Raw genomic sequence first — 24,468 nt, 5'->3', positions numbered from 1 at the left:
TATATATATATATATATATATATATATATATATATATATATATATATATATATATATATATATATATATATATATATTGAAGGTCTTCGCAGGGTGGGGGTGAAACGGCGAAATGTTAAACAGTTCACACTCAGGCAAATACAGGCCTGTATTCCTGAAACGGAACGTGTTACTGTGCTCACGCGCACATGTTGGAGCAAGCACGAGGAAAGTTTAACAACGCAATTCAGAGCAAACAATCTACTTCAGGAATGTATCTCAGAGGCGAGGAAGGGGCTTTTAGAGCAGTTTCGGGTAGAATTGCGGGAGGAAGTAAATAAACCGCAAGGAAACAGATATTCCAGATAATATGCATCCTTGGAGGAGTATTGAGGGAGGTTGGCAGAGAGTGATGCCAATAGCGCAGATAAGACGGGAGTAAGACTAGAGTAGGACTAAGAGTAAAGAATAGGACTAGGGCTAAGACTAAGACTAGGACTAGGACTAGGACTAGGACTAAGTTGACAGACATCATGAGTTTTTTGTTGTTGTTATTTTTGACTTTTACAACTTACAAGCTCGACATAACAATAACGACATTAATCTGAAAAGTCATATTACAATTTAAACTAGCATCCGTTGAAGACAAAGTCTTCGATATCCCCCGCCATAGTAAATGAGGACAAGTAGCAAAAGGCACCAGCTCAATTTATTCTTGATGTGTGTAGCAAATTTCATAAAGAAATAGTTAATAGTTTTGCAACTATGCTCTGGAAACAAAGGTTAACCTCAATTATTTCTTAATACCCAACTTGTTTCCATGGAAAGTGACAGAAATTTTTTTGGGGGAAATCTCTAAATATCAAAAGGCACCAGATCACCACTTGCTTGATATGTGTACCAAATTTCGTAAATATATCTTGAGGGGATTTGTAGTTAAGCTCTGGAAACGAAATGTGACGGACGGACGGAACCCATTTCTATATCCCCCGCCAACTTCGTTGGTTGGGGAGGGATAAAAAATATACCTAATTAATATATTTCTCACACTGAAAAATAATAATAAAATAATGAAAAAATAATCTTGGAGGACCTATTTCAGCCATACATGTCCAGATTCAAAACTTATTACCACTGATAACGCATTTACAATAAAATGCAAATTAATTATTTAAAACCATACAATGTGATTTTCAGGATTTTTGTTTTAGATTCCGTCTTTCACAGTTGAAGTGTACCTATGATAAAAATTACAGACCTCTACGTGCTTTGTAAGTAGGAAAACCTGCAAAATCGGCAGTGTATCAAATACTCGTTCTCCCCACTGTATATATTTTTAATTTTATGTCAGATTGAAATACAGCAACATAATGACGATTACGTACTTCATTTTCATTGGTTAATTTGCTGTGCGTCGTCACGTGCAGTTTTGTGACGTGATAAACAACGGATTGAAGTGGAATCCCCTTACGATGGATGTACTTTATACACCCTGATGTACTTTATACACCCTCTCCCCTCCCACTCCATCGGATCCAGTGAAACCAAACTCCATTGCATTTATTAAAATCACGTTGACAACGATGTCCTGCTGATGTTATAGGGCTGATTTTATGAAAGGCGTTTAAGAGTTAAACGTGTGTAGAATCCCTAATCGTGCGATGATCACCCGTTCAAAGTTAGTCGCCAATCATCTAAGAGTGATCATCTAATCCGGATCAAAACCTCACACAAGCGTTTATATAACAAAGAAATTTTTATGCGCTGGTGAGGACGCGTTTAAGAGTGCGTTTAAGGCATTGAAGCAAACATTATGCAACAAGGACAAATGTGTCCACGAGCAGCGTCCTAAAGATTTTGTCGGCAAAAAAAACAACAACAACTTCCGATATTTCGTCACGTGCCTTGATTAAGCCAATTGCGAAACGCATCATAATGTCTTTACGTATTTACGATATATCGTGTATTTACGAAAACAAATAATTATTTACGGAATTACAACACGATAAATGGAATAATCTTTAAATAGTAACGTGAACTTTTCGAAACTTTAAAGCAAATGTCCGAATACATTTAAAAGTTCATGATAGACGCTCTCAAAAGGCACCGTCTATGTGAGGATGTGTACATGTGCTCAGTATTTAAGGAGATCCGGATCTTGTATATACAAGAGCTGAGTCTTCGAGATTAAGGTTTTGTCTTCACATGAAGAAGAAGAAGAACAACAACAACAACGCCGAGCTCTCTATGAACAGTGTCTCGCTACGCTACGCGAGACGCTGCTAAAAATGGAACAGTTAGAACCGCATTTATACTCTCATTTACTTGCTGGCAGTTTAGGTTAACATTAGCATCACGAAAGGTTAATTGCACTATTGTGGTTAATGTTGTGAAGTAAGATTACCATCAACTGGTGATTTTAGTTCTAATTACAGTAGTCTGCAGAGAATGACTCCTTAATACTCAGGTTAAACTACAGTTGGTTATAGTTCTAAGTACAGTTGACTGCAGAGAATGACTCTTCAATACTAAAGTTAAACTATAATTGGTTATAGTTCCAAGTACAGTCGAGTGCAGAGAATGACTCCTTAATACTAGAGTTAAACGAAAGTTAAATATCGTTCCAATAACAATAGACTGGTTGAATTAATACCAGGTGGGGTTCACTCTGCCTGTCATCTTTTCGAGGTCGGCAAAATGAGTGTCAGCTTGCTGGTATCCTGTGTTGGAGTGGCGACCCGTCCAGGTTGTGTGCAGTAGCCAAGGAGACTGCTGAGGCAGCACCAACGCTTTCCACAGAGTATGGTCCCAATGGATAGATGGGTGGAGTCGTCACTCCATGGGTGTCGTTTCCCTGGTGTCTGTATATGCTCCGACTGAGGCATTTATCTCACTGTGAAGGACACATTCTATGCCATGCTCGAGACTATGGTTCATCAGTGCCCTAAGCGAAATACTCTTCTAGTCTTTGGGGATTTAAATTCATCGACTGGAACTGATCGGGATGGTTATGAGCCGTGTGTTGGTCCCTTGGGTCTGGAACTGGAAACCAGAATAGTACTAAATTCCTTGACTGTGCAAGAAGTCATGGACTTAGGGTGGCTTGTTCATGGTTTCAGCACCCATACGCTCATCGCTGGACTTGGTATTTCAACGCTGGTGGTGTAGCAAAGGACATTGAACATGTGCTCATTGATAGTCACTGGAGGATGATCCAGAACTGCAGGGTATTCCGTAGTGCTCAGTTCCTCAATACTGACAACAGGCTTGTTTTAGCAACTCTGAAGTTTCAGCTTAAATCCAGGAGAATAGTACCACCCCAGCCTCAGCTGGATGTTGGCAAGCTCAAGGATGAGAGGGTAGCTGATGAGTTTGCGAACAAGCTGATTGGAGATTTAGGGGGGTCTGGGTGCTTTGGGGAATTGTTGTGGAGTGCCTGCAAGACCACCATCCTTGATGTTGCTGGTGGATGTCCTGAAATTTACACGAGGGCGAAGAAGAATTTTATCTCTCAAGGGACACTGGATACCATTGACCAGAGTTGCAGGGCCAGGCTGAATGGCAGAGCTGAGCTGTTCAGGGAGCTGAGGCGGAAAACTGTACGTGCACTGAGGGTGGACAAGGAGGCCTATGTGCGAGGAATCTGTGAGGGGGTAGAGCAGTGGTTTTCAAACTTTTTTTAGTGGCGACCCAATTTCAGAACCTCTCTACATCGCGCGACCCAAAAGATTCAAAACCCAATTCATAATATACAAGATAAGATTTCATACGACACAAGAACATTTACTGTTTACTTTATTCACCATCGTCATGATTTCATAGACGAGTAAACGGAGAATAGCCGACAGTATCCAAATAGTACAGTTGAATGTTTCAGAAGTTTAGTCCGAATGACATTTAGATATATCAGTGAGAAGGATGAGCCTGTTTTTCAGAAACCAACTTCTCTATTCGTGGAGAAGTAGATGACAATGCCAGGATCATATTGTTAAGGATTCAGAGGTGGTGGTATTCCAGACGAGTGCGTCAATCACCGTCAGTAACCAGTTTGGATTTTCGCACCCTACTCTCGACAGCCAAATGTTACAAATTTGGCATCACCCTCACCACCGCCGTCTCCGGGGTTATAACGCTGGCTGGTTCGGTACAATTCTCGGGTTACGCGTCTCGAACCACGATACCAAAATACACCTGTACCTTGCCAGCATGGGGGGAATAGACCCCGGTTACAGACTGGTTTTGTCAGAGTCTACCAGTCTGTAACCATTTTCGGTTTTATATCCAAATCGAGCGGATCGTTCCTTGACGCGGCACAAATTAATTCAAAGCGGCAACTTCATACGAATCAGCCAGATTTATTTGGGGACATAGGGGAACACGACACAAGCAACGCATTCATGACAATGGTAAAATCAATCTATAACCCATTCATAACTAGGGAGCTACGGATTACGGGTTTCAAAGGGAACTCTAACGAGGTAAACCTTAAACGACATGCAAACACGACACGGACAGCATGCAGACAAGACACAGAATACTTGGTGATGTTTCATGGAAGAGAGGAAAGTGTCAAAAGCACGAATGTGGCTCGTGCCAAGCCGATGTCCACGGATTCGAGCCCCAAGCTCGAGCACGCCGTGTGGCAAGATGGCGGCATTGTACTCTTTCTTCTCAAGGCACCGCTTGCGCACGCCCTCCTCAGCGCGTTCTGACCCCGCGCAATGTCGACGGCACAAGACCGTCAGGTTGATGGTGGGTCTCAGCTGGTTTCTCACAAGGTCCAGCATACAAGTCCAGGCCTGGCCTGTTCACCAGACCAGGCCAAATCGAGGTGTTGGACTCTGGCAGGCGGATCGACAAACATGTCGAGGACCTTCTCATGAAAGTCGATCGCCGACTCGACGTGCAGGCAGCCTCGAGTCGTTTCTATACAGCAGAAATCCTCACTCGACACTCAGGCTCAGTTACTCCCTCGGCAGATGACAGACTTGACCCTCAGGTTCAGTTCCTCCTACTGCCGATCGCACCACACTTCGGCGCTCTCGTCGCAGATCCACCCCTGCCTTTCCTTCGCTCGCTTGCCTCGAAGCCCACTGGCTCCTGCCTTCAGTTTCACTTCCTTTTCTAGGCCACTCCCCCTCTCAGCGCGCTGGGCGGAGTCTATTGTCCGGAGAGAGGAAGGAAGGAAGAAGAGCCTCTCGGTCCACCACCAATGCACCAACGATGAACAGTCTCTGACACCTCCCGACACACATGTCGCATCCATTTACCGAACAACCTGGCTAAACATGCATTTAATGGGGGATTTGGGCTAATCCTACATTTAGTAACACACTAAGGGCCATTTCCGCAACAATATCATGCTCCATTTCTCGGCGATTTCTGTACTTTGTTTTAATCACCACCATGGTGGAGAACGACTGCTCACAAAAGTATGATGAAGGATGGCATGAGAACCTTAATGGCGCGCCGTGACAGGGTCGGATACGACGGCAGCATTTTGCACCAGAATGTTGACAACGAATTCGTCCGCGCAAGAGCCTGCGCTCCTGAATCCTGCTGGAGCTGTACAAGCTCTCCCTGTGCTGTATCATCTTCATCAGCAATCGAGTCCAGTGGAGCCGTGAAAGGGTCCCGAACCACAGAAAAGGACTGCACATCCAGCTCAGGGAAATAGTGCTCGAACTGTTCAATGAGCGACCGAAGGTGACGTGCTATCTCCCCAGAAAGACTGTCAAGCTCAGTATCATCGTACTGGCAGGTCGTTAGATGCTCCACCAGACGGGGAAAAAGGCTGAAGCACTTAACAGCTGCTTTGTCTGCCAGTAATTTTAGAGTCGCCAGAAATCCGCCCACTTTGTTGTGAAAAATCATGAGGTTGGCGTCTTTGCTTTGGAGGGAGCAGTTGAGGACATTGAGACATTCAAAGATGTTAACGAGATAGCACAGTTCTGACAGCCAAGAGTCCGACTCAAGCAACGCTACCCATGCCGTTTTCCCTTGAGTGCGTAGGAACTCCTTCAGTTCATCTTTGAGCTCGTAAACGCGCAGAAGAAGGTTTCCTCGAGATAACCATCTGACGAGTGAACAATAGTAAATTCTTCTGGTCGGCGTCCATCTCCTGGCAGAATAGCCTGAATAACCTCGTGTTGAGGGCGCTCGATTTGATGTGATTCACCATTTTTACGACTTCTGAGAGCACGCTCTGCAAGGTTTCTGGCAAAGTACGAGAGGAGAGCGCTTCCTTGGTGAATTATGCAGGGTACCATGGAGGTCTGAGGAGCCACCTCAAGAAATTTAGCCTTGAATCCAGAATGCACTCCTAACATTGCTGGCGTGCCGTCTGTTGTAGAACCGAGCAACTTTCCGAAGTCCAGATCAGGGTCACGATAAAACTGCTCTACTTTCCCAAAAATGTCCTCGCCTTTGGTGATGGCCTCCAATGGTTTGATGAGCAGAGGCTCAGCAACAAAGTTATCAGCCTTGATGAAGCGGACCCAGATGATGAGTTGCGCGTACGATGCGATATCAGTGGACTGGTCCAACTATATGGCGTGCCACGGCGATTCCTTGATCTTCTGTACGAGCTGAGCCGTTACGTCCAGACTCGTATCTTCAATTCTGCGTTGGATGGTGTTGTCAGAGAGGGGTATAACTGCCAGTTTCTTCGCCGCTTCCTCCCCATCCATCAGAGATACCATCTTCTTTGCACATGGCAGCACAAGTTCTTCCGCAATGGAGTAAGGCTTTTTAATCTTGGCAACATGGAGCAATACTCGATATGAGGCCTCTAATGCCCGAAAATTGGTCTGATGGCATGTACCCTCTCTGTCAAGATGCATATTCTTGAGTGCAAGAAGTTTCCTCTCAAAGAACGCTCTCTCTCTCCTTATCCTGATAAGGCGCATGTTTTGTAGTCAAATGCTTCTGCAACTTATTTTGTTTCATAGACTCCATAGAAAGCATTTCAAAACGAATCACACACTGAGGCCTCTGTGCCCCACCTTTATCCACGAAGTAGTAAAATTCAAGGTCCAGAAATTTACCCTGGTAAGAACGTTCTCGAGATTTGCTGGTGGCCGATGCTGCCATCACAAATAAGGTCTCGAGTCATACATGGAGATGTGAATAGACGTTAATGATAGAGTCAGAGTCTGAGTCTGAGAGGCCGTGGATCAAACCACTAATTTCCCGCCAAAATGAACTGCCTTTCAGCGAGCCCGCGCATCGGCTGGATCCCATTCCAAGCGTCATGTTGCGCCGGTTCCCATACTTTGAACGAACCGTTTATATTACATTGCGTAAAAGCGAACACCGATTGAAAATAGCCAATTTTTTTTCGCTGCAAGTGGATGCCCGCAACCCCACGAAATTTGCTCGGCGACCCCACAAAATTTGCTCGACGACCCCACTTGGAGTCGCGCCCCCGGGTTTGAAAAACCAAAGGGTAGAGCATCACCTGTGGTAAAGTGATTGTCGTCCTGCTTACAGGGGAATTCACGCATTACATTTCTCCAAGCACGTCCCTTGGTGAACTGCAGTGGAAACTTCTCTAGGATGGTGGAAATGCTCTACTCATGTCGTTGCATGCAGTTCTGTGCTCTGCATGCTCAGATAATTATTCATAGGGTTTGCCACCATCTGCTTAAGCACCAGTGCCAAGAGCAGTCAGACTTTCCACCAAAGAGGTCAACGATTGACCGTATCCTTGCCCTTCGGGTCCTCACTGAATGCAGAGGAGAGTTTCAGCAGGGGCTGCTTGCAGCCGATGTTAATCTCTGCACAGCGTTTGATTCAGTGAATCGGGATGTCCTTTGGAGGATTGTTGGTCTTCGTGGGTTGCCACCAAAACTGATCATTCTAATGTCTGAACTCCACTCTGGCACTGAGAGTTCTGTGAGACGTGGTGATAACATCTCTGACTTATTTCCACTTGTTACTGGATTTCATCGGGGATGTGTACTGGCCCCCACACTTTTCAGCATTTGTATGGACTGGATTCTGGGATGTCAGAGAGATCAAGCTGCAGTGCATCGTTTGGGAATGTCAAGATCTGTGACTTTGATTTCGCAGATGATGCAGTCATCTTTGCGGAGACTCTGGATATCCTTTTGGAGGCCCTCGAGGTGCTGAATGAGAAGTTGGAGCCACTGGGATTACGGGTTTCCTGGGTCAAAAATAAGATCCAGGCTTTCATTGACATCTTGGATGCTGCTATCCTGTCTTTACCTGTTTGTGGTGAGGATGTTGAGGTCACAGAGAGATTAACTAACCTTGGCAGTCATATCCATGTCTCTGCTGGCTGAGTCAAAGGTCAACAGACGTCTGGTTCGGGCCAGGGGAATCATGGATTCAGTGGATCATGGGGTGCGGCACTGTCAGTACCTGTGCAGGAGGATGAAAGTCAGAGTCTTCAGGTACTTGGTGCTTCCAGTGTTGTTCTACGGATGTGAGACTTGGACTCTGACCAGGGATCTGAGATGGAGACTTCATTCCTTTGGTACCAGGTCTCTTCGGTGAATCTTTGGCTCTCGCTTGTCGGACTTTGTGTCTAACGAGCAGTTTCTGAGACTCAAATAAGATTTGTTACCTGCTTAGTCTGTGAGCGTCAACTGTGGCTGTATGGACATGTGGCTCGTTTTCCTGACGCTGATCCTGCTCACCAGATTCTCTCAGCGAGTGAGTCTCGTGAGTGGAGGAGTCCAATGTGCCAACCACGTGCCTCGTGGTTGCAGCAGGTTTATCAGCATCTCAAGGAGATGGGGATGGGCGAGGCATCTGCCTGGGGGATGGCCACACAAAGGCCCCTGGAGTACTCGCGGAAAGTGGACGCATCGACGCGCTGCTCTGGCGCATGCTCCCATACCTGACCTGACCTATATTATCTATATTGTCCCACACTAGTGAACTGAATATGTTTGGATGTATATTTGTAGAGATAGAGATATAATGTGAGACAGAATGAGACAGAGTGAGACAGACAGAGACAGAGTGAGACAGACAGAGACAGAGTGAGACAGACAGAGACAGAGTGAGACAGACAGAGACAGAGTGAGACAGACAGAGACAGAGTGAGACAGACAGAGACAGAGTGAGACAGACAGAGACAGAGTGAGACAGACAGAGACAGACAGAGACAGACAGAGACAGACAGAGACAGACAGAGACAGACAGAGACAGACAGAGACAGACAGAGACAGACAGAGACAGACAGAGACAGACAGAGACAGACAGAGACAGACAGAGACAGACAGAGACAGAGACAGAGACAGAGACAGAGACAGAGACAGAGACAGAGACAGAGACAGAGACAGAGACAGAGACAGAGACAGAGACAGAGACAGAGACAGAGACAGAGACAGAGACAGAGAGAGAGAGAGAGAGAGAGAGAGAGAGAGAGAGAGAGAGAGAGAGAGAGAGAGAGAGAGAGAGAGAGAGAGAGAGAGAGAGAGAGAGAGAGAGAGAGAGAGAGAGAGAGAGAGATATATGCACCTTGTTTTGGAGCCGATTGCAGCTTTTGGATATAAAGTGGTCTCAATTTCCTCACCCCCAGAAGAGGACATGCGATGACCAAGTCTGTTCAATAGTTGCACAAGTTCCACATTCCCAGTCAATGACATCACAACTACAGGTATCAAAGCATGTTTCCGTGGGTGACATCGACCCTTTGTGACTGCATATACAAGATACTGCCTAGAAGAGTTGATCTCTCTTTCAACTGAAGCAGTTCACCTTCAGCTTTTGACCCTTTTATGAGTGCACGGTGAAATTGTGTCATGGAATTTGGAAGATTGGCATTTTCATTATTCATTTAATCTAATTTTGGTGTCTATGTCTCTCTGTCACCCTGTGAAGTTGTGTCATCATGCAGCAATAATGCTGCTTTCACCAGTACTGCCATCTTGTCTGTTTCATTGGATCTCAGAATTTGTAGTTTTCGCTGGAATTCGATGACATCACACACTAATTTCTCTCTTGACAGACTGTCAGGATGGATAGTAAGCCAACCTTTCTCATCACTCACATATGTATAGGTTCATGAAATCTTGCTCTCGCTTTCTGGGGAAATTTTTCTTTGTGGAACCTATGATGTCTCTGCAGCCCAGTTCTTTCGTGTGATCTGTGAGCAGGATTCTGAGATCATTCAGCATGATAGGTTTGGGATTTTCTGTAAATAAGTTGCTTCTCACATTGTCGTACACATGGCTGAAAGCTTGGTCCTCCATTACTGAAAACATGTTCGGATATATTGTCAAAAGATGGGCCTGATTCCTCTGATTAGTCCACTTTGGAATATGCTCGAGAGCAAGATCTGTGAAAATGTACTTCAGATACCACAGCTTCTCCACCGAGGATAGCAATGACCTGATCGTCCAATCTCTGAGTGGCAACTTCTGAGCCTGATGTTGGCTTCGTGGTTAGGGTGGCCGGCTTGGGATGTAATGGTCCAGAGTTGAAGCCCTTCTTCCATTGAATTAACACCAGGTGGGGTTGACTCAGCCTGTCATCTTTCTGAGGTCGGTGAAATGAGTACCAGTGTACTCGTAATAGGGGCATTCCTTCAGTGGCACAGCTGCAACCCCAGCCAATGATGCCACCTGCAGCCTTGTGCTACATATGAAGGAGGAGGAGGTGGCAACTTCTTGCAATTTAGCATCTGCTTCAGTTGTCACACACTGCTGTAGCACCTCATGAGCTTTAGAACATTTTTATATGCTTGCTCTCTTTCTCATATTATATACATTTAGCTTCATAGTCTCAAAATATGGAAGGTTGCTGTCTTATATATTTTCTCTGAGCTGTACTTTCAGGAAGTTTGGTTGTCATTGACTTCATTTTCGCTCAGGAGCTTCCAGCAGTTCCTTCATGGTGAATAGTTTGATCGAGCAAAATCCGGACCAGTGATACCTGGGAAGTTTTACCCCAATTGATCTGCTCAATTCATTAAATAGCCAGCACTGCACTCTCCGTTCCGCTCGGTATTAATCCGAGTGCACGCTATTTTGAGTAGTCTTTCATGGTTTCTTATTCTTGCTGCTTGCAAGAAAGTTTGCCATGAATCATCATCTTTTAGCTGGATGAGTGGTGCAGAGGAATGTGCAGACCGACTGTGTATCACGCATTCATTTATCATCTACTCTTGCCCGCTTGGAGAGGTGAACATCACTAGTTGTCATCTTCAGATATTCTCTCAAGCACCAACACCTGGAAAAAGAAATTTGTTATAAAAGCCACCACCGCAAAATATGACCAGGATCATCAAGAGGACAGTCCGAGGATTCAGTCATCAGTATCACCACCGTGGTAGCTTGTGGCTATCTTTAAACATGAAAACATGCCTTATTTGCACAAAACAACACCAACCATTCCTTCCTGCACACTACTAATCCTATTTTCCCAGAAATATAATCCTACAACCCGTACAACGTTGATCCCAAATAAGTTGGCACAGGTTTGGGAAGGCATTGGTACACAATTGTGAAAGCTGCAGAAGCATCCATCTTCACACACAGCGTCCATCATGGCTTTGGAGTTACGAAGGACACACACACAAACACACACATTATTTTATTATAGATCTGACTGTTTTTTTTTGTTGCAGGCTCGGTGGTTTAACTCGAATCAAATCCTCTTTAAAACCGCTCTTGTGTGACCCTGGAATCATTCATTCTCCAACGTACATTCTATAATCGATGACATCCCCAGAGTGCAAAATGAACTCACAATGCCACTTATTCATATACAAGTATTTCTCCCATGTCCCTTCCGTCACACAATGCCTCGTCTTTACAAGAGACTACTGGAATTTTTTTTTGGAAACATTGGATGAGGACCTAACCGCTGACGATGACTTTGTGGGCCGCACTTTCGGGACCCCTGCTCTAAGGTATGGTAGTACTTCTAATACCTTCCTAATAAGTGTTAAATAACTTTCAGGCATGTTCCCTGAAGTATGTCCTTGGGTATGATGAGTGCCTGGGCGTTTTTAGCACTATTGATGTACCCAAACGATCGTATCAAGCTGTTCTTACCAAGGCCTTGCCAAGTGAACACAAAGGAGGGCAGTCGAGTGCGGGGAGGAGGGGATGGGAAGATAAGGGAAAGAGGTTGGAGACTTACTGATAGGGGTAAGTGATTCTTTGCATTTGTAGTAAATACAGTGTGACCACAAAAAAGTTTTTTGTTTGTTTAAATGACACGTTCTTTGGTACACATGTGCTTCACACGATGCATGATCACTATGGAAAGTTCCAGATGGATATGTTCAATGGCAATGGCTTGATTGAAGTTACAACAGGTGTTCTGTCTGGACGACGGCCTCTACATGCAGCAGGCACACTTGGATTCGACGGGAAAATTTGTTTCTTCCTCTGACACATCCGGCTGCAGTGATTGAACGGATTTTATCAGTTTTTGCTGTTCTGAGATCATCTATGGATTGTGGCCTTTGAACATCTAACCCGAAACTTGATTCGTCTTCTTGAAGGATTTAGTAATCAGGTAGATTTCGAATGAAAACGATTTTCCTTTAGTATGTTGAAAAAATTGGGCCATCTTGATTAGATCTAAATCTGCTGACAATACATGAACCCCACTTTGCACCCATGCACAAATTAAGAGGATATCATGAGTGTGGAGGGAAGTTATTCCAGGTAAGGTTGGTACTGTACATGTTTTCCCGGTCAACGTGTACTTTTGCATTTTTATTTTCAAGGTATAAATGCTAGAAATGTAATGCAGAGTGTCCCAAAAGTAGTGTAGTCATTTTGATTTTTAATATTTTGTAAATGTTAATGGCTAACAATGTGATTTTTAAGCGGTGAAGTCACTTCAATATTTGACTATGTCCTTTCGTCCGTCCGTCCGTCAAAAATGAAGAAGAACCTTTCAAACACACTGTGTTTAATTCTAATGGTTTATAAAGGGTAATTCTAATGTCCTAAGCTATCAGGTCCCAAACTAAGCATGTCCGAAGCTAACATGTCAAAAATGAACATGTCCTCAAACCAACAAGTTACAAGCGAACAGTCATGTCCCCAAGCTAAAATGTCCCAAACAAAACATGTCCGAAGCTAACAAGTCGCACAAACTAAACATGTCCTAAGCTAACATGTCCCAAATTAAGCATGTCCCAAACTAAGCATGTCCTAAGTTAACATGTCCCAAGATAAACATGTCCCAAGCTAAACATGTCCCAAACTAAGCATGTCCGAAGCTTACATGTCAAAAATGAACATGTCCTCAAACCAACATGTTACAAGCGAACATGCCCCCAAGCTAAAATGTCCCAAACTAAACATGTCCGAAGCTAACAAGTCACACAAACTAAACACGTCCTAAGCTAACATGTCCCAAACTAAACATGTCCCAAACTAAGCATGTCCTAAGCTAACATGTCCCAAGCTAAACATGTCCCAAGCTAAACATGTCACAATATAACATGTCCTAAACTAAATATTTCCGAAGCTAACAAGTCACACAAACTAAACACGTCCTAAGCTAACATGTCCCAAACTAAGCATGTCCTAAGCGAACATGTCCCAAACTAAGCATGTCCTAAGCTAACATGTCCCAAGCTAAACATGTCCCAATATAACATGTCCTAAACTAAACATGTCCGAAGCTAACAAGTCACACAAACTAAACATGTCCAAAGATAACATGTCAAAAATAAACATGTCCTCAAACCAACATGTTACAAGCGAACATGCCCCCAAGCTAAAATGTCCCAAACTAAACATGTCCGAAGCTAACAAGTCACACAAACTAAACACGTCCTAAGCTAACATGTCCCAAACTAAGCATGTCCCAAGTTAACATGTCCAAAACTAAATATGTCCCAAACTAAGCATGTCCCAAGGCCTTAAGCTAACATGTCCTAAGCTAACATGTCCCAAACTAAACATGTCCCAAACTAAGCATGTCCTAATCTAACATGTCCCAAGCTAAACATGTCCCAATATAACATGTCCTAAACTAAACATGTCCCAAACTAAGCATGTTCCAAGTTAACATGTCCAAAACTAAACATGTCCCAAACTAAGCATGTCCTAAGGCCTAAGGCCAACATGTCCTAAACTAACATGTCCCAAACTAAACATGTCCTAAACTAACATGTCCCAATCTAAACATGTCCTGAGCTATAACATGTCCCAAACTAACCATGTCCTAAACTAACATGTCCCAATCTAAACATGTCCTGAGCTATAACATGTCCCAAACTAACACGTCCCAAACTAAACATGTCCTAAACTAACATGTTTCAAGCTAACATGTCCCAAGCTAACATGTCCCAAGCCAGTATGTCCCCAAACCAACATCTCTCAAGCTAACATGTCCCAAACTAACATGTGCCAAACAAACGTCCTCCCTCCATTGAGATCATCATCATGACAACGCTGCGAATAACTGACTCGCCTTGGGAAGAACAACAAAGGGAATGAAATTGCGAGTCAGGAAAACAAAACAAGGCAAGTAATTGTGTAATCGATGTATTCCTAATAAACACTGTACTGGGGTTTTAACTGTTCAGACAAACGTTAATAGTTTATCGAAATCGGTGCTGAAATGGAGGCTCGAGGGAACAATGAGAAAATAGCTTTTGTGCAAATTGCTTTCACACTGTTACTCCATGTACACGTGTCGACTGACAATGGAATTGCTGAACCAAATAATAAGGAGATGAAGCCACTTCAGCAGCAAGTGTGTTGTTCATAATGTGCCCTAGAAAAAGATGAGGCTTTTCATCAAGAAATCCCTATCTCATAACTACTGGTAAAAGATTCATCGATTTTTTTTGTTTTGTATATTTAGTCGAGGCTCATGGAAGAGTGAGTACTAGTACACTGAACAGATCAGGACACAACAGGGCAAAAGGAACAGCAGCAGAGAGAAGGGGGGAAATACCAACAGCAGAGCCGAATATCAATACAGAGTGAGGCGGACAAACAATGGGTGTGTGGGGAAGAATTGGGGGCAGGAGAGAATGCATGGGGTGGGCAAGAGAGATACAGATCAAGGAAACTCTCAAGAAGGAAAATTGGAAACTTGGAATTAGGAGGAGGGAGTGAGGTGGGGTTAACGAGGGGAGAAAATATCATGGTTTTAGATTGGGTAGTCCAGTCTACGCTGAAATATGGCCGAGCCTAAAACAAATTGCAATAGATATGAAATCGGTCTCATTTCATTTATTAATACCCATGGCACGTTATAACAAAAATCGAGAAAAATACATTTCGTGGAACCCTTTTTTTGATTGATAAAGTAGCGTGAGGTACAAAAATGCCATTTTTTTTAGTGTTTTTTAAAAAAAACGCTTTATTTTTTAATGCTTTTTTGATGCCAAGTTTTCTTGGCATTTTGCGAGCAGATGATAACCAAAACTTCAGAGAGCATGAAGATGTTCCCCGTCTTCATCAACTCCGAATATGTGTCATTAACTCGTGTCCTGTAAAAATCGAGGATAAATGAAAAATGGCAGAAATATTCATGGCCACTCCAGCAGTTCATATTTTCGCCACCAGAAAACTTGTGACCTTGATTGTGATGAATGCTTCGCTGACAAAACAACGTGTGATCGGAATGTCCAGCAGTCACCTCGGCTAATATTCTGCAGACAATGTTGATTATAATATCAGGCCACTTGATGGCAAGAACACTTTCTATGGGATGGGAATCATTGCATGTGTTGCACCAAGCATCACTGAATTGGCGAAAGTCCCCAGAGAAACTGTATCGCTGGAGGAGATGAAATCTACCAGGCATATTCAGATCAACCCCTTCGGTTTGTCAGCAGATGTGTTGTGATCAATTTATTTTGATGCTCAGATGAAGTTGAATGATGACACCAAATTGCACAATGTGGGCTTCCTCTGGAAAAGGTCACTAACCATCAGATCACCGTGCCCCGCCTGGTCAGGCATGAGGCAGATGATCCATAAAGGAGGTCATCTTCCTTCCGATGATCGATTTGGATCCGACTGATCTAACCTGCATCAATTCAACACTACATTACATATGCAACAAAAGTAAGCACAATGGAGTCACTCCGATTATGACGTTCCAACAACCGCTCTGGTGGAAAGCTTTCACAATCATTGAAAGTCAACCCAAGAATAGCCAGTTGAAAAAGAGTGTGCTACAGCTCGGAAGTTTTCACACTAATGAGTTTTCTCGGAAGCATCGGTCACTTGATGTCTGGGTCTGGACTTCATGAACTGTTAGAATGTGTTTAAGCATCACATACCGTTCCACATAATGTCAACCGGGAAAGCCTTTGCCCATGCAGTCAGGGGAAACTTTCTTGTGGATGCGGCGCTGCACAGCATTGTTGTATTGAAAGCATATGACACACCAATTACCTTTCTTCCCCCAGTACAAAATCCGGATAGAGAAGACTCTGTTGCCAAACCAGCAAGAGTCGACAAAGTGGATGATTCGTCAGGGATCGGGCACATATCAGTTGATTTACAGGGTGTTGCCCACATATATGATGAACTGATGACTGGTAACTTATACCTATCGATATTGAGTCTCCCGCACACTAAACGCTGTATGGGGAAAACTGCAGAAGGAAATCGATTCCATGGAGGGCTCTCGCACGGCACAACTGTGGCTCCAATACTTGGCCATGATAGACATTGTGAGGAAATTCCTGCGATCTGAGCGGACTGGGAACTGGAAAGAACATCTTCAGGCTCGATGTAAGATGCTACCTTACCTTGCAGCTTCTGGTCACAACATGTAAAGGAAATCGCTTTATTTGTACCTTCAACGTATGATGAAATTACCGGAGGACCATCCCGATGTCTACCAGAGGTACCAGGATGAGTTGCACATAGTGTGAAGGACGGATAGGTATTGGTAATGGAGCAACTATTAACGAGAAGTTTGAACCAAATGAAGAAGAAGAAATTCTACCCAACGTGCTTCATTCGTTTCTTAGCTTTGCCCATTTCATATTGAAAAATAACCCGAAGTACATACATGAAGCAAAAACATGTGTACGGCTTATATGCATATATAATACATCATGGTTATATACCTAGGATCATTCCAATTGCACTAGGCCGTGAACGAACACCCAGCACGAAGGACTGCCGATCTGTGATGCTTCATGCAATGGCGGTGCATGATTATATTGGGGTGGAGTCAGGCCAGCTGTCCAACCAATGGGTGTAAAGCAGTGGGGTAGAGTCAGGGCAGCTGACCACTGACCCATGTATAATATGATATTTTCTAAGTCGAAAAAGGGCACAACTCTGAAAAATTGAAGAAACGCCCTGAAACTCGAACTTGTTCTGTAACTTATCACAATAAAGCCATGGACCAACTTTCAGTTGAACATGTTAAAGGGTATGGGGTAAAAGTCAGAAAAACAACAGGTGGGACAGACGGATGGAGAGCAAACCTATACCCCCCCCCCCCCCCGGTGAAATCGGTAGGCGACAAATAAAGGTTTAAAGGCATATAAATAAAATCAATTCTGCATTTTACTGCCATTTTACCCAACGTCTATTACACCACCCTATCTAACATGTTACATTAGTTATTAGTCCCCTAGCGGTTTCACTGGAGGGGACTATAGGTTTGCTCTCTGTACCTCAGTACAATATCCGGTTGCAATGCTTTGTTTTCTATACTCATGCTTGACGGGATCATCAGGTCGTGAGGGAGCGTGACTTCCTTGTTTTCAATGATTGCTTTTGGTTCATGTTTCCATGCGTTTTTAGGACTGGGACATTTAATTTTTTTGCAGATGTGCCAGTGGATTACGCTACATAATTTGTTGTGCTTTTGTCTGAACAGTTGTTCTGACATGAGGTTTTTACATCCTGAAAGGAGGTGACTTGCTGTTTCTATGTTGCAAAATCTACACTTGTCTGATTGACTCGGTCCTACCATCTTCAAGCCATTGGTGTGGTGTCCTTGGTCTTGGGCATTTATTATGATTCGTTTTCTGTCCCAGGTGAGCTGACCTCTTCTTAACCATTTCAATGAATCTTCTTTGTCTATCTTCAATCTGTCTAACTTTTTTTTTTAAATATCTCCCTGCTATTTTATCATTCTCCCAGTTGTTGGTGTGTATCTGTTGTAACAAGATGGGATGCACAGAAACCTGGATGGGTATTGATAAAAAGAACGCTGAAAATTACTCGGGCATTGTCTCATCAGTCATGTTTTACATCGTAAAACACTCACAGGTAACATTGCCTAAATAGCCCAAATTGATACTGCATAATTAACTCATACCATACTTGTACAGTGTACACCCATATATAGACATATACTTGTACCCATGTCCCTTTGCATACACAAAGGTATTGTCATGTAAATCACAAGTGAAAGATCCCTGCAACAATATTTAATGTATTTTACAACAATTCATGACCATTCTACAGATATCATTTCAAGATAGATATTTACCTTGTGTACTCACCCCAGCATTACCTGTACAAGATTGCCTTGTGTACTCACCCCAGCATTACCTGTACAAGATTAATAACTGTGTATGCATATCAAACCGTTTCAGTACAACAACCAAGCAATCTTTCCTGATAAATAAACAATATGAAGGCAAAGATAAAGTCATTGCACAGCAACTATAATCCTTTATTTATATCCATCACAAAAATATTTTGTGAATCTTCTGGTCAGATAGAGTGAGCAAGAAGGAGGTAGAAAGAAGGAGTGGAAATTAAAATGAGAAGGTGGAGATGGATTGGACACGTAGCATGTAGTAATGAGGTTGGCCATGCAATCTAGCTCAATTTTGTTGATAATTTTAATTTATCTGTTGATTTGGGTACTTGAGGGTGTGGAGAATACAGAATTAAACGCTGTCTAATTTACAAATGACGTTTTGGTACCTTAATTAGGCATTTAATTCAGGTACCTTAATTAGGCATTTAATTCAGGTATCTTAATTAGGCATTTGATGTAATTTAATTGATTAGCCGATATAGGGAATGCCTTACATCTTCTGAACTAATGGACATAGAAGGATGAATTTGGTTTCTAAATGTAGGTTTTTGGGTACGGGGAATCAAAAGGAACAAAAAATCTTGCTGATTGGAACACACCTTATTTGCAAAAATCCAAGATGGCCACCTGAACCCCTGTAGTTTGCAGGAGATTTCTTACGACTACGAACTTGGTAGAAATGGAACGATGATTTGTGTGTCCCAATATTGGTTTTCAGGTGTGGGGAATTGATTGAAGATAAGATAGAGTTGTTTGGGGCATTCTATATTGTGATAAATCCGATTATAGCTGACATTCATTGGGCATCTACTAAATGAGGGTGGGGCAGGTCGTGAACCATCGCACGAGGCAGGGCTGGGCATCGCTGCTGTACGGGTCCCATTGGGATGTCAATCTGTCAGCTTTGACCAAGCCCTACCTTGTGGCGGTGGGTAGCAAAAGGATGCGGTGGCTGTTGCCACCTTTTGTTTCGCCTTCCACAACCAGCGAACCGACCCCATGCGCAAACCCTTTGGGGGACGATCACCCCATTACAGTGGGCATTCAGACGATCTTATGGATTGCCTGATGCTCTCTGCGACATCAAAGCTGACCTTCTTGCGAGAGCCACATATGAGCCGTCGGTGGAGGGTCGCCCCACGGACAATTGCAAGCCACGTGGCAAAGACCTTGGGCAGGCTGAGGAGCAAATGGAAGTCGGCACGCCGTGTTCAAAACTGCACCCCAATCAAGAAGCTCTTTTGCCGCCTTATCTCCGCCCAGGTTGCAGTTTGGACTGTCATCGGGTATGGCGGGCACAAAGGGGAACCTCGGAGGGAGGGAGGATAGGGGCCCAGGCCCACTCGGTGTAGAGTGGGACCGGGATCAGCCCAATGCCGCCAAACAGTGGCACTGGGTGGAACACTGAAGTTCTGCAATTTTATGGCGAACCCATTTTAACTTTATCCCATGAAACTTTTTTCCTTCATGATTTTAGATGATAATAAGAGACTATTCTCGGCAGAGATACTTTTGGGCAGTCTATTCAAGGAATTTGTCAATCAATGGCTTCTTCCACACTCTTCTTATCCTACCCCACTTTCAGCCACATCTGTTGAGGACCCTAAGAAGAAACGAAAGTTGAAAACGCTCAGTACATTGAGGTTGAAAACCCATGTAACAGTTGGAGAAAAAGTTATTACATTGCGGGAGGAGAGACAGCTTTTAGCAAGGTTTCTGATAATTCAGCAATCCCGGCCAGACCTTCTGCCAAAGTTGAACAAAACCATCGGAGAATACGAGATGGCGGTGACACTTCGCTCAATGTTTGCAGGGGACGGTTCTTTGCTCGTCCCGACTGACAAGAGTTCCATCATGAAGGCCATCAAATAAATGCCCGTTCCAGTGGTGATGAAGAACATGGTGATGGAGTTTATGGATATTGACATAATTGAACCAGAAAAAGTACTCGTTATTGATGGGCAAGCCGTTGTGCAAGGATTAACGAAAATATCATCAATAAAGACCATCGGTGACTACTCGACTGTCTTCGTCAAATGCATCCAGCGCATGCTGAAAGGTTATAGTGAGGGCCGAGTTATTTTTGACAAATGTATAGATGACTCGTTGAAGGCTAAGACTCGCGCCAAAATAACAGCAAAGGGATCTCTGCCCACTGAGTTTGAAGTCAATGACACCATGAATATCACCAAGGTAACAATGTCAGAGTTTCTAGCTCACACCAAAATCAAATCAAGGCTGACACAGCACCAGGGCAAGAAGCTCCTCCTCGCTTTCAAACATTCTGACGGGATTCTGTGTTGCCGATGGGAGCAACTGCCGAGTGCGATGAGACAGCATTCTCCTGAGGAGGAAGATACACAGATACCGTTGCATGTCCTTGCATCTCTCAGCCATCACACCTCAAGATACTGATATGATGTTTGGTCCTCAGATTCTGACGTTCTTCATCTTGTTATGCATGTGGCCGCTCCAATGCCTGCACCACGTGAAAGGAAATTGAACGTGATTACATGATGAGGCAAGATTTACCATCCAATTGACATTCATGAAAGGGTGCAAGTACTGGGAGAGGAAAAAACTCGTGGACTATTAGGGTTCCACAACGTCACAGGAGCTGATTGGGAAGGCAAGTTCATTGGAATCTCCAAGAAGTCTTGGGTGAACGTGTATAATCTCTCTTCCAGATGGCCACCCTGTTCTACAGTGCTTCCAGCACTTTGGTGAAAATGACATGCACATAAATGATGAAACCATCGGGCGTATCGAGCGATTCATCACCCAGGTCTACTCTCAGAACACAAAATCCACTACACTGGCAGAACTCAGATGGGAGCTCTTCCACAGCAGGAATGTCGAGGGGGTAAAAGCTACCACCCACTCATGGAATGCTAGTTCCTCATACACAGAGAGTTAATTATATCTGCACAAGAGAAAAGAGTCATCATGAACCCAACCCAACCCAACCCAACCCACGATCGAATGAAATGGCTGGGCGCAAGTTGAAAATAAAATCATGACAGTAGGATGTTTGAACAAATCGGCCCCTGTAGCAGTTCTCCAATTGACTGAGTGTGGGTGTTCGGGCAGCTGTGAAGGCAAAAAGAACTGCTCCTGTTTGATAAACTCCTTTCTAAAAAAACTCCTCCCTCACCCTTCTCCCTAAACTCTCCCCTCTCACCCTTCTCCCTCCAATCTCCCCCCTTACATCCACAAATTTGCCTCCTTCCCCTGCCCCCTCTCTTCAATGTCATCACTCCACCTCCTCCAATCTTCAACTTCCCTCTCTTATTACTCCCCACTGCACCTCAACCCATCACCACCAAGCCTTTTCTCCTCCTCATCCAGCCCTCTCCCCGAGCTCCTCTGCAATCCCCCACACTCTTTCAACAACTCTCCTTACCCCTCCCCCTCCCTCCCTTGTCCTACCCTCTCCCTCCCATGCACCCAAAGCCTCCTCCCCTCCCTCTTCCTGAACAGTGTGGACTTCAAACATCTGGGGCCTTCGCTCAAACATGACATATTTCCATACAGATTGCCAATGACAAACCAGACATAATCTGCTAAACAGAAACTTTCCTCATTCAAGACGTCTCTGACTCCCAAGTATCTCTCCCTGGTTACTCCTTCCTCCAGTATAACAGACCTGAACCTTGTCCTGGCGGTGGAGTTGCTCTCTTCATCAAAGACTCTATTCCTCACTCTCCATGCACTGCCCTCACTCTCTCACACCCTCAGGAATACCTCTGGCTATGGCTTCCCCTCCACTCCCACCTCATGTTTATCTGTGTGTTGTACTGTCCACCAAACAGCGATTTACATCTCGTTCTCCGAAAACATAGACCAACTTTTATTCTCTCATCCCAACTATCTCTTCCTCATATGTGGGGACTTCAATTGTCATCATGCCAGTTGGCTTGGTGTGGGTACCTCTCTCACCTGCGATGGCACTTCAGCAAAAGACTTCTGCGACTCATTGGAACTGACTCAATCTGTAAACTTCCTGACTCAGATCTCAACCAACGGTACTCCATCTCTTCCAGATTTGATTTTGACCAATTTCCCTGAAAACATCTGTTCTTCCTCTGCTCCAATCGGTTCTTCTGATCACATGCTTGTCAAATGTCAGGTCAGGTTCGATCTGTGACCTGCTACAGGTACCATGTAAACCTGTACTAACCTGTTCCATGGTCGGGTTGTCGGCGACTAAACCATCTCCCCCACCAGGTTTTCTGGTGAGGAGGGTGTTTGGATATGGACACCCAGCAGGATTAAAAACAAAACCTGTCAAAGGGCGGAGGAGCTCCTTGTGAGCCAACGGCCATCCATATCTAGTGCCCAACTGTGTCTGCGGACGTCCTCCTGCAGTTGAGTTACTTCTTATTAGGAGGTTGGTGGCAGGATTTGCACTCCGGCCACCGTAAAACCCTTCATTCCGCAAAACGCAAAAACGCAAAAAAATCTGAAAACCCACTCCGTGGGAGTACCTCCTGCACAGCTTCCCTTCGCAGGGCAGCTCACCGGATGACGGGATTGGGGCAAAGCCTTCGGGACCCCCAATCTTTGATGATAGGAGGGAAACCACGGGGTAACATCCCTGGGTCAGATTGCGGGAGAGCGTGTCGGAGTGGTGCTGAGGTGTCTTCCACCAGACGGCGGTCTCCTTGGGTTAACCTGAGGCGGTCCCTTCGGGTGGGTGCCTGGAATGTCCTATCCCTAAGAGAGGATGATCACCTGTCTCTGTTATCATCTGAGCTCAAGCGTTTGGACATCGGGATTGCAGCTCTCTCTGAGGTTCGGAGACCGGATTGCGGCGAGATAATGGTGGGTGGTTACACCTACTATTGGTCTGGTCGCTCTGATGGTTACCATACCCAAGGAGTTGCTGTAGCTGTGTCCAATAAGCTGACCCCAATGATAATTGAGGTAACACCGGTCAACGAGCGTATTATGAGATTAAGGATTCATCACTCCTTAGGTGTCATTTCCCTGGTCTCTGTTTATGCTCCGACTGAGGCGAGTGATCTCACCGTGAAGGATGCATTCTACGCCACACTCGAGTCTGTGGTTGATCAGTGCCCCAGACGAGATACACTTCTAGTCTTGGGGGATTTCAATGCATCGACTGGAACTGATAGGGATGGTTATGAGGTGTGTGTTGGTCCCCATGGGTCAGGAACTATGAACCAGAATAGCAATAAGTTCCTTGACTTTGCAAGAAGTCATGGACTTAGGGTGGCTGGTTCATGGTTTCAGCGCCCACAAGCTCATCGCTGGACTTGGTATTCCAACGCTGGTGGTGTGGCAAAGGAGATTGACCATGTCCTCATTGACGGTCGTTGGAGGATGATCCAGACCTGCAGGGTCTACCGGAGTGCTCAGTTCCTCAATACTGACCACAGGCTTGTTGTAGCAACTCTAAAGCTGCACCTTAAATCCTGGAGAATGGTACCATCCCAGCCTAGGCTGGATGTTGCCAAGCTCAGGGATGAGAGAGTAGCTGAGGAGTTTGCGAACAGGCTGAGTGGACACTTGGGGGGTCTGGGTGCTTTGGGGGGTCCTGAAGAGTTGTGGAGCGCCTTCAAGACCACCGTCCTTGATGGTACCGGTGGATGCCTTGGAGCTCACCGCAGGGCAAAGAAGAATTTTGTCTCTCAAGGGACACTGGATACCATTGACCAGAGTCGCAGGGCCAGGCTGAATGGCAGAGCTGAGCTGTTCAGGGAGCTGAGGCGTAAAACTGTACGTGCACTGAGGGTGGACAAGGAGGCCTATGTGCGAGGAATCTGTGAGGGGGTAGAGCATCACCTGTGGACAGGTGATTCTCGTCCCGCTTACAGGGGAATTCGCGCATTCCGTTCATCCAAGCCCATCCCTCGGAGCACTGCAGTTTGAGCAGAGAGTGGTAGGCTCTTGACAGAGGAGTCTGAAGTGAAGGCCCGCTGGGCCGGTTACTTTGAGCGGTTGTACCAGGCTGATCGCCCAGCTGTCGAGTTGGACGTCAAG

General features: G+C 44.7%; 1 long non-coding RNA gene across 1 annotated transcript; it reads right to left on the bottom strand.

Moving 5' to 3' along the window:
• Positions 1-18,134: 18,134 nt before the first annotated feature.
• On the bottom strand, positions 18,135-23,427 carry LOC147020661 (uncharacterized). Its single transcript, XR_015061919.1, has 2 exons — positions 18,468-23,427; positions 18,135-18,429 (listed from the first exon to the last, which is right to left on the bottom strand). It is a non-coding gene; the product is annotated as an uncharacterized LOC147020661 (long non-coding RNA).
• Positions 23,428-24,468: the final 1,041 nt, after the last annotated feature.

This window comes from Eptatretus burgeri, chromosome 9, assembly GCF_056783735.1.
Source record: "Eptatretus burgeri isolate ZD-2024b chromosome 9, Ebu_testis_v1, whole genome shotgun sequence".
In the NCBI taxonomy this organism is placed as follows: Eukaryota; Metazoa; Chordata; class Myxini; order Myxiniformes; family Myxinidae; genus Eptatretus; species Eptatretus burgeri.
This window is presented reverse-complemented; position numbering and strand designations above follow the sequence as displayed.